This window comes from Corvus brachyrhynchos, unplaced genomic scaffold, assembly GCF_000691975.1.
Source record: "Corvus brachyrhynchos isolate BGI_N302 unplaced genomic scaffold, ASM69197v1 scaffold434, whole genome shotgun sequence".
Taxonomy (NCBI): Eukaryota; Metazoa; Chordata; class Aves; order Passeriformes; family Corvidae; genus Corvus; species Corvus brachyrhynchos.
Window position 1 is genome coordinate 2,411,786 of NW_008238372.1, and position 9,902 is coordinate 2,421,687.

At 42.6% G+C, this 9,902-nt stretch overlaps 1 protein-coding gene across 1 annotated transcript in view; it reads right to left on the reverse strand.

Moving 5' to 3' along the window:
- Positions 1-9,902, reverse strand: part of DSCAM (DS cell adhesion molecule) — a 445,083-nt gene that overhangs the window by 429,903 nt on the left and 5,278 nt on the right. The gene's annotated exons all lie outside the window — the stretch shown is intronic.

The window sequence follows — 9,902 nt, forward strand, 5'->3', positions numbered from 1 at the left end:
TAGCTGCCCAAAGGTGGGAAGTCAGACTGCTTACAGATATAATGAGCTCTGATTCAGTAGCATTGAAGAAGATTTTTATGCTTCAAACATCAACAGTTCATCCTGTGCACCTGGATGGTGATTTCCTATCAACAGCACCCAGTTTTTGTATGAAGAACTCACAGGAAAACACGACTGAGGCACATGACACTGGAGACAATGGACAGTGTGGTGGGGCTTTTTTTGTACACAGGAGATGTGGATAGGTTGTCCCTTCCTTCTGAGCTTAAGTTTGCCTCTCCAATGCAAATCAGCACTGACCTCTGCTGCTGGACTCTTGGAATGTGTACTTCCCAAGGAAAGAGCAAGGGCAACGCAGTGACACGGAGGTGGCATTTTCCAAAGGGTTTTCATGCTGCTCATTAGGAATTCCTCTGCATCCAGAGGCTCAAATCTCTAAGGGTATTTATATCCATCCAAAAGAGCACTTGTCAGGTGGGCAGGGGATGTGTTCCCACTACACAGACAGGGAGGTGGGTTAGAGACTTCAAGGGAATAGCTTGGAGTGCCTCATCCAGCACAGCCATTTTGCCAGTTCCCACTTGGATATCTCTCCCCTGCTCCAAGATCACCTTTGCAAAGCTGATCTCTGTCTGGAGGACCACACAGAGAACACTAAATAAAAAAAAGAAAGCAGGCATGCAATTTTCTCCCATGGAATACTTAATGCACTTCCCACACATGTTTTAGTGTATTTTGCAGTAACGTCCTCAGGTCACAATCTTAAGTAGCTTACCCAAGGCCAGGCAGAGTCTGAGGACCTGTCCACATGGGGATACTCAGGAAATGAATCTGAAATTAAACTTTTAAAAAGAATGAGCTAAGCAGCATCCTAAGCTCGCACTTTCATTTAGAATTAGAGCCTTAATTCAGCTTAGCCTAATTCTTTCAGCTCTAAAATGAGGATGGTGACACAAGCCTACTTCCAGATCTATTTATCTGGATCTGTTGAAGGTATTACTGGCTGCAGCTACTCATCACTGCCTTCCAGATGGAGGATTGTGCCCCACAAAACTCTGACAGCAGAGGGGTTCACAGGAGTGGTCCAGCTGCAATACAAACCAGGGGTTTGCATTCATCCCGTGTGGGATCAGGGGCAATTCCCCCTCCCAAACACATAGCAGGAGACAGCCATAGGTTTTAAAGTCTTCAATCTGCACAGATGTTGGCAGAACAAACATCTGCCCACGATCTGTTTGGAGGGAGTAGAACTGAGGCAAAAGTGCTGATTGGTGAGCCAAGGGTGAGGGAAGGCTCCCAGGGCGGGGTCTCTGGCAAAGGATGAGGCTGAATTCATTGGCAGGGCATAGATTTTCTTAAATCATGAGATCTCAACATTCCATCACTGCCACACAACTGGATTTTGATAGAAGGAAGGTGCTTTTGGCTTCTCTGGCTTTAATTACAGAGGACTCATTCACCCCTCGTAGTTTTACAGCTGGCAATAGATTGTAGCATGCCAGTCACCTCACAGGTAAAATTTTTTTCCTAGACAGCCTGAAAGGAGTAAAATAAGATGTTAAAGGAGCTCTGTGAATCTCTGACAGCTTTCCAGGTAAACAAAGGGAAGGAGAGAGAAGAGAAAACATCCTTTACATCCCTATTCCCTTGCTTTACCTTCCCACACCTGGGGTACAAAAAAGCAAAATCCCCCTAGACAGGTCTTGGCAACCCTGTGTTCAATCTGTTTCACACTTCCCCTGAGATAAATTGGCTGTTCCATGATAGTGTTTTCTGCACTGTAGGATGGAAACAAACCAAGGGATTTAAATTTAACATCCTCCCTCTAAACTCCAGCCACTCATTACTATCAGACTCTGACAGAGGAAGACACTGGTGTCTACCTCCATATAAACAGAGGAGCCAGTTAACATATCCAGCTATGTAACACCTGTAAATATTTAATACTGAAAGCCAAAGTACCTCTTGTTTAAAAAATTTTAATGTTGTTATTGGTTTTTTTTCTCCAGTACTTAGAACTGAGTCTCATGAAATTAGATGACCTAAAGATGCAGGACCCCAAAGACCAAGAAAGCAAAGGTGCAGCTGAGCATTAATCTCTCAGCAGCACCAAGGTTATAATTTCAGTGTGTTCTCCATTCTACACCCTTGCTGGAGATTATCTCCTAGAGATGACATGCAAAAATAAACCTGGGGGAAAAAGGAGGGCAAAGCAGGTAGTAGGAGTAGAAACAACCTGCTCTCTCTCTCTACCCCACTCTCATACACACAGAAAATTTGTTCTGCAAAGAAGAGAGTCTCTGGACCAAAATACATTTTGGCATTGAAAAAGGAGAGAATTATTTGGGGAAAATACTACTCAGAATAAGAACAGATTGAGGATTTAGCTGTACCAGTTTTTTGCCTTGGTAAGTTATGAGTAAGTTATGAGTTATGAGTTATGAATGGGACATGGGCTGAGCATATATTAACAAAAAATAAAAAGCTTGGAACCTTTTTCCCCTCTGTTATTTTTTGTAATCTCTAGCAACTTTCAGATCTTCTAGGAGGAACCTACCTATTTCTGGTCCTGTGCAGCAGAGTAGGAAAACAAAAAGCCCTTTCCCCCACATCCCAACGTTAAAAGGAACCGTAGTGGGTTTAATACAGAAAATCCATTAGGCACGGGGAAAGGCAGGAGCCTCCTATCAAGCTGCAAACAGGAATGCTTAAGCACAAGGCATTCAGGCGATGGAAATGCATTCAGAGCGTTTAGCACGTAGGATTAATCGAATTATAATTTAATCATCTGATCAAACACTAATTAGCATAATCACTTGAGGGGAAAAGCTGCCAGAGGAACAGACGAAGAAACACCTTGGGCACCCAGCACATTTTAATGACGTGAGATCGTGCACAGATAATTTTTTTTTTCCCCCCTAATAAAACACAGCAGAGATTGAGGATCATGGTGCTGAAGAAGCAGTTTGAAGCACTCCTGGATCACATACAGTTCTCCAGCCTGAATGATATTGGAGCAGGGTCTGCAGGCTTTAGTTTATTCAGATTTAGGAGCTGTAAAAGCACAGGAACACTCCACCACCCTGGCTTGCCTTGTGAAGACTCGAGCATGAGCACACACTTCAGCCCACTGTGTTTCCATTATAATCATCCCTTACTGTTTCCCCCAGAGTCTCCCACATGAATGTTTAACTATGGATCGCTCAGATGACCTTCAGGGATACAGCAAAGTATTAGCATCCTTTTACAAACTGCATTTGAAATAATTAGTCTAAATCAGCTGGGTTTCTTTGGCTCGGGGCGGGCGAGAACGGAAAAGCAAGAGATATTAAGGGAGCTTTGCTGTGTAATACTGTCTGGCTTTCCTGGCAAAATCACACCCCTTTGTAAAGCAGAAATCTGGAGAGACCAGGAAAATCAGCCCTGGTGTTAGCCCATGCAATCAAAGGATGAGATATATGGACAGGAGGAAGCCTGGAAGAATTGATGGGAAGGAGGAAGGGGAGAAGCAGGACTTGGGCAGGGAAAAAGGATCTTCAGAGGTGTCTCTTGTTTGATTTTTTTACACAAAACAACACAGTTGAATTACTCCTAATAAGTGGGTTTTCAAATGGATAATTCTTCTGGACATTAAAAACATCTAAATGTAATGAACTGCAACATTTATAGAGAAGATCATAAAATCTCTGAGATTAGAAGAGACCTCAGAGATCATTGAATCCAAGCACTAACCCAGCACTGCCAAGTCCACAATTAACCCATGTGCCTACATGCCACGAGATTGGGCTTGGAAAAAGTTTCCTACAATGTTATGTAAGGCAGCAAAATGAAGAGCTGCTTACCTACATTTTAAAGACACCAGATCATACAGGCTCAAGCGTGAGCTAATTTAAATTGATTGTATCCCTCTTACAGAGCTATTACTAATAATCCTTTCAGCTCCTCAGAATGAGTGTACATTAATAAAATAAGGCAACCAGATACAGCACAGGGCAAATTTACCTCAGAGTTTGCCCATGCTGGGGACCCTCCTGTATGCAATCAATATTCAGAGTCTGGAAACTCTCAAGAAAGCAGGAAGCTCTCCTTTGCAGGTGATGATGCCAGAAAACATCTCAGCAACGGAGCTGTGTATCCCTTTAAAGCATTGTCACACTTTTAATTAAATGACTGGTGGATGAACTAATAATAGAATCACGGAATGGTTTGGGTTGGAAGGGACCTTAAAGATCATCCAGTTCCAATCCCCCCACTGTGGGCACCTTCCACCAGACCAGGCTGCTCAGGTTGCCCAATTTTAAGGCAATAAATCAGTTTCTCACTGACATGAAGGTAAAACCATCATACTGCACACACTCCTGCCTCAAAGAGAGAGATCATATACCAGCATACATGGAGGCCACTTAATTAAAAAGCGAAAGTAATTCCATTTAAATTTAAAAAGTTATGGGTCTAAAATATGTTACTTGTTTAAAACGTCTACCTTTAAATTCCTGTTTGTTTCTTTCCAAGCAACAACTTAAAAGAAAACTCAGGAGATTTTGCATCTCCTCCCAAAAGCTGCAACATGGCAAAGTAGGAGGGACACAGACCTGGTAACATTACCTGAGACTGCACCGTCATCAGAGACAGGCTGGAACACAACAAACATCTCCCCAAACTCACCCCTAAATCTCTCTTCTCCTCCTGCCCGCTGGAAGGTCCTGAGCCAAGTGAGAGCATCCCCTGCTGCAATCTCGAGTGAGCTCCCCACATCTTCCACTTCCCAACCCGTAAGAGCACCAGCACTGTGCCATGTCATGATGCCTTCATTTTCCACTTGGAAGCTGTTTAATACGTGCTACTTATTTTGTATAAAATTTTCTGAGCACCAGGCCAGCTGCACATGCCTTAGGAAATGGCAGAGCTGAGATGCTCAGCCAACCTTAACCCCTACCCCAATTATTCCAATGTGCGTCCACACCAGGGATTGAAAGCAGCAGAAACAGTGTGGGGAAGGAGAGCAACTGCATTACATGGTGAGCAAACAAGGCTGTTATCCTTGAACACAGCCAAGAGAGAAACTCAATTTACTGACACCAAAAGTTCTCAAAACCTCTTGAAATTAAGTAGCAGTCAGATTACTATTATTTAGGAAAATATTTTTTAAAAAATCTCATTAACTCCTTTTGAAATTACTAAAGCCCAGCATTCTTCTCTTCTTTAGAAACACATTTTGAGACGTGGTAGAAACGCTGTAATTGCTTTTATCCACTAGGGACTAACTTTTAGACTTAATAAATATACACTGAACTGCTGCAGCTAGAGTGTCTTCAGACAGGCACTCCTTTTCCCTTGCATTGCCTCCATGTGTGCCAGTGGCTGGATATTCCAAAAGGCCTCCAGCTCCATCACCAGTGGGACAGGCACAGTTTGAGCACATGCAGTCACATCTCTCTGAAGCCACACTGCTCCTCAAGCATGAATGCAATGGATAAGGGCAAAAACTGGTGAAGAACAGATTTTTTGACAAGATTTTCACTCTAGACTAGGATAGAAAAGCTAAATCCTGAACCTTTCTTTCTTCCCCTGAAAAGAATTAAAAATAAACATTCCCTACTCCAGGCTGTGTTCCCACCATAACCATTCAGTGTTCCTCAGGAGTTGCTAAGCAAGCAGCTCTCCAATTTGTTGTAAGGACAAAGAGCTGCTCTCCAGTGGGGAATTGAGGACCTGCTCCTCCTGCAGCCAGCAGTGCTCCCAGCATTCACACCCAGGGAGGCTCCAGGAGTGGGGCTGGGTGTTCAAGCACAGGCACTGAGAGACCCCATTGCACCAAACCTGAGAGTTCCCAACAGCTGAACAGCAAATTACCACTGCCAGGTGTCTTCTGAAAGCCTGACAGCTCAGCCTCTTTTTCCAAGGATTAATTATCTCCCTCCTGCCCAATGAAGGAGCTCAGCTCCTTCCTCCTTGGTTCAGATGAGGAACTTGCACTTCCTACCCTACAGCCTCACTGGCATTCATAGGATTGCTTTCCATCCTTGATCTCCCACACTCCCCCAAATCCATTTGCCTGAGGGGAAGAGCTTTTAGGGATGGGAGAAATACTTACCCTACCAAAATAAATATAAATAACTAGGAAAAAATGTGAAGAGAAGACAGGCACTAGGCCTCAAACTAAGCCTACAGCAGAGATGAAATAATGGGGTAGAAAAGAATGAAAGAAAGATCTGAATGCAGGGTAGTTGGGACTTTGAGCTCCCTGTCCCCAGGCACACAGCAGGGTCATGCTCTGGCGCAGAGCAGTAGCCAAGACAGAGCACTGGGTAGTCCCAAAGCCACATTCTGTCATGTTCTCCACCCACAGCTCACAGGGGAGCAGTCTCAGCTTCGTCTTCCCCACTGCAAGCCGAAGCCAAGACCTCAAGGCTCTTCACCATAACCTGTCCAGCTCAAATTTGGCCTTCAGAGACTGCCCTCCTGCTGTCCCACAGGGATCCATCACACCTTACATCACTGTCTGGATACCTGTGGAGTTCCAACTCACCCTTGTCACTTCCTCTACCCTCCCCACTAAAAATCATGTTCATACCCCTGTCCTTCCCTCTCCCCTAAGTATTCATTCTGCATTTTATAGATATATATCCACAAAACGCTGAGGACCAAAAGGCTCAGCCACAGCTGCCACAACAAAAACTATGGTAATCATCACTTACCACTCAAGTCCCATAGTGGAATGAACCTCACTCTCTGTGCTTGAAATGATGAAAATCTGTTTTCCAGAACCCTTACACAACAGGGCTGGGGAAAATGTTGTCATTGTGGAAGAGAAACCTTGAGGTCACACAACAAAACTAGAAAGAAAGATACAGAGGAAAGCTTCCTAAATAAATACAGCTAAAAGCGTGAACTAGAATAATGCAAGTATTACTGCAGACATTTGAAAGTCACTTAAGGCTGCAAAAAAACCTCTCTGCATTGGATGTCTGCGAACATAACTAGAGAACTTCTCCTTCAATGACAGCTTCCCAAATTACTTCCTTCGTATCATGACACAGCAAACACTTTGCTTTGTACTTCACAACTGCAGTTGCAACACAAATTATGGTTGACCTGTCTAGAAATAATATGTGAAGTGGCTTTTAAACTGCCCCACAGAAAAGCCACCTAATGAGAGGGAAAATTTCAGGCGGACAATGCGTAGTGTGGATGGTGAACCACTTTGCTGTTTAAGCTGAGGTCCACCTAAAGCTTATTTGGCTTGAATGACATTTGTTCCAGCAAGATCCCATTCCAGGGACATCTGAATCTGCTTTTCATAACAAAAAAGGACTTTGTCAAGGACTTGTTCTGTCCTCAGCTCAAGCCAGGAGTGTTCTAATAGCTTGTCACATGCTCACCTCATAATTGTCAAGAGACTGACTTTATGCACTCACAGTATTTTTCTGAGTTAGGGCCAAAATTCCTTTATAAAACTCACAGAGAAAAACCCAAATACTTCAGAAGGTAATATCATAAAACAATAACAAACAAACAAACTCCAAAACACAATTATTTCTGATAGAAACAATTACACAAGAGAATTTAACAGAAGCCAGAGCCTGCACTTTATGCATCACTTTTCCATGGCCTGGGAAAAAAAAGCAACCAAGTAGATTTGGGTGCACTCAAATCCTACCACAAGATTTGTGGGGTCCAGTGTAACAACACATGGATTCCTCCAAGCCTGCACATTTCAGCATCCCAGCAACTCTTCCCAGCTAAAACAGGAGCCAGTTTAAACAAAAACCACAGGTCAAAGACTGACATTTGTTATTTGGACTCCACACTATCTACTAAACCTCTAGAAAACTTTACTGAACAACAAGTGGCTATCATGGAGACCCTCCTAAAGAACAGAGCACAGAACAAGCTCTCCCACAAATTCCTGAATTCTGTGGCACCTAAAAACTGGAGCCACTGGGGACTGCCACTCTGTAGTGCTGAGAGACAAACACCCTGAGTGTGCAGGCTCAGCATAAGCCACTCAATTTGCAAAACCACATGAGAGGATTTCACGCCAACAGATATTTATATAGACACAGCAACCCTACAATCTTATCTATAGAATCACTGTGAGTAGATTATGTAGATAGGCAACTATTTGCAGCTCCAGTGCTGCATAATTATATTCTAGCTGCATTGAAATAGCCCCGGTCACTTCAAGAATATGTTTCTGATATTCTTAAAAACACTGGAGGGGCCTCCCAAAATTACTCCAGAAATTTAGATGGCAGAAAGTTACTGAGAATAATTTTTAGCCTAGTGCAAACATAAATCTTAAGCCACAAATCTTCTGCATGGGATTACCGTGTAATTAATTGGAAGAAAATAGCACCAAGCGCACTTGGACAGCAAAGCAAGTGTCAAATTTTCCATACGCAGTAGGTTTTAAGCAACTACAAGCTATGCAGATTTACATATGTATGCATTTGTGTGCAGAAATATGTTTATTTTAAAATCTCAGAAGGAACTCTATCCCTGACAAACTACTCTGAGAGCACACGAGCAGGATCTCCAAGAGAATACATGGAGAGGCAGCAGGCTAAAAATTCCTCAGGTGATCCCTGTGTGTGCCTTTGTCTCTGCCACGTGGATGTGTAGCAGAGAGCTATTTTCAGCTGTGCTCTTGGGCTGCCCCATGGCCCAAACTCCTGCTTTTCCAAGGGCTCAGGAGCACATCAGTGATGCAGCTCGGGTGGCCAGGCTGCTCCCTCCCTCCGTGCTGAGGGAGCTCCAGGGATGCTGGTGTTTAGTATGGAGGTGACTCTCCTTCTCAGAGCCTTTGCATTTAAAAATGGCTTTCTATAAATAGGATTGCTGGCTCACTCTTAAGTCTTACTCCCTGCTTTCTGAGCAAAAATAGCTTAAATAGGGATGCTGGGAGGACTTGCTAATCTCTGTCAGCCTGTCTGTCCCTCCACTTGCCTTTCTTTCCTTTGTCAAAGCAGATCATAACATTTCTTGCCCATTCCACTACAAAAGGTATAGATTGGTGTACCCAACTTTTTCTGATGAGTAATCCAATGCCCTGATGGGAAAAAAAAAAAAAAGTACTCACGAGGCAAGAAGATTTTTTTTTTGTGAATGGCAGTATCCAAAGACAAGCAATGACAGGAAAAGCTCCCAGTGCTAACAAGTGCCTGAGGAATCAGTGGCTTGTTCTTGAAGATGATCTCTTCAGTGCTCTAAAATATTGAGCTGTGAAAGGCTTTTATTATGAAATACATTCCATTTTATGTTATTTTTATTTTTGAAAACACCAATTGTTTGATGAAATGTTTTCAAGGGGCAGGGAGGTGAAGACTGAGAAGATAAAGTTTCTTTTGAAGAATTACAATTTCAGATCTTAATTTCATTGATTTCATAACAGCTTAAATGAAAGGAAAGTGATGATTAAATAGAAATATGAAATAACTCAAAATATATTGTGAAACAAGTAATTTAACTGCAGACACCTACACATTCCCCTTGAAATAATTAAATATTCTGATGTATAGACCTATGTTGCTTAAATGGATTTTTGTAGTCTATTTAGAGTTTCGATGACTCAAAAGAAATAACACATTAAAAATGTCCAAAAAATGTACCTTAGAATAATTAAGGTGAATATAATGTTCTACTCCCTTCTTCAGCTTTTAAAGTAGAAGATGGAATTAGTCTTTCCTACTGCAAATCTGAAAAACTGCTAGGCCAAGAGATTGATAAATGGCATGTGCCAAATAAAATCAAAGGGTAAATGAGTGGTATGTTGAAACAGCCCTTTATCCTACACACATCTTAACTTTTTAATTAGAGAAAACTTTGTGGAGAAAGCAAAAAAGTCCATATATTTTGCTTCTCAATCCATTGTTCCAACCTCCCACCCCCAGAAAGATGGT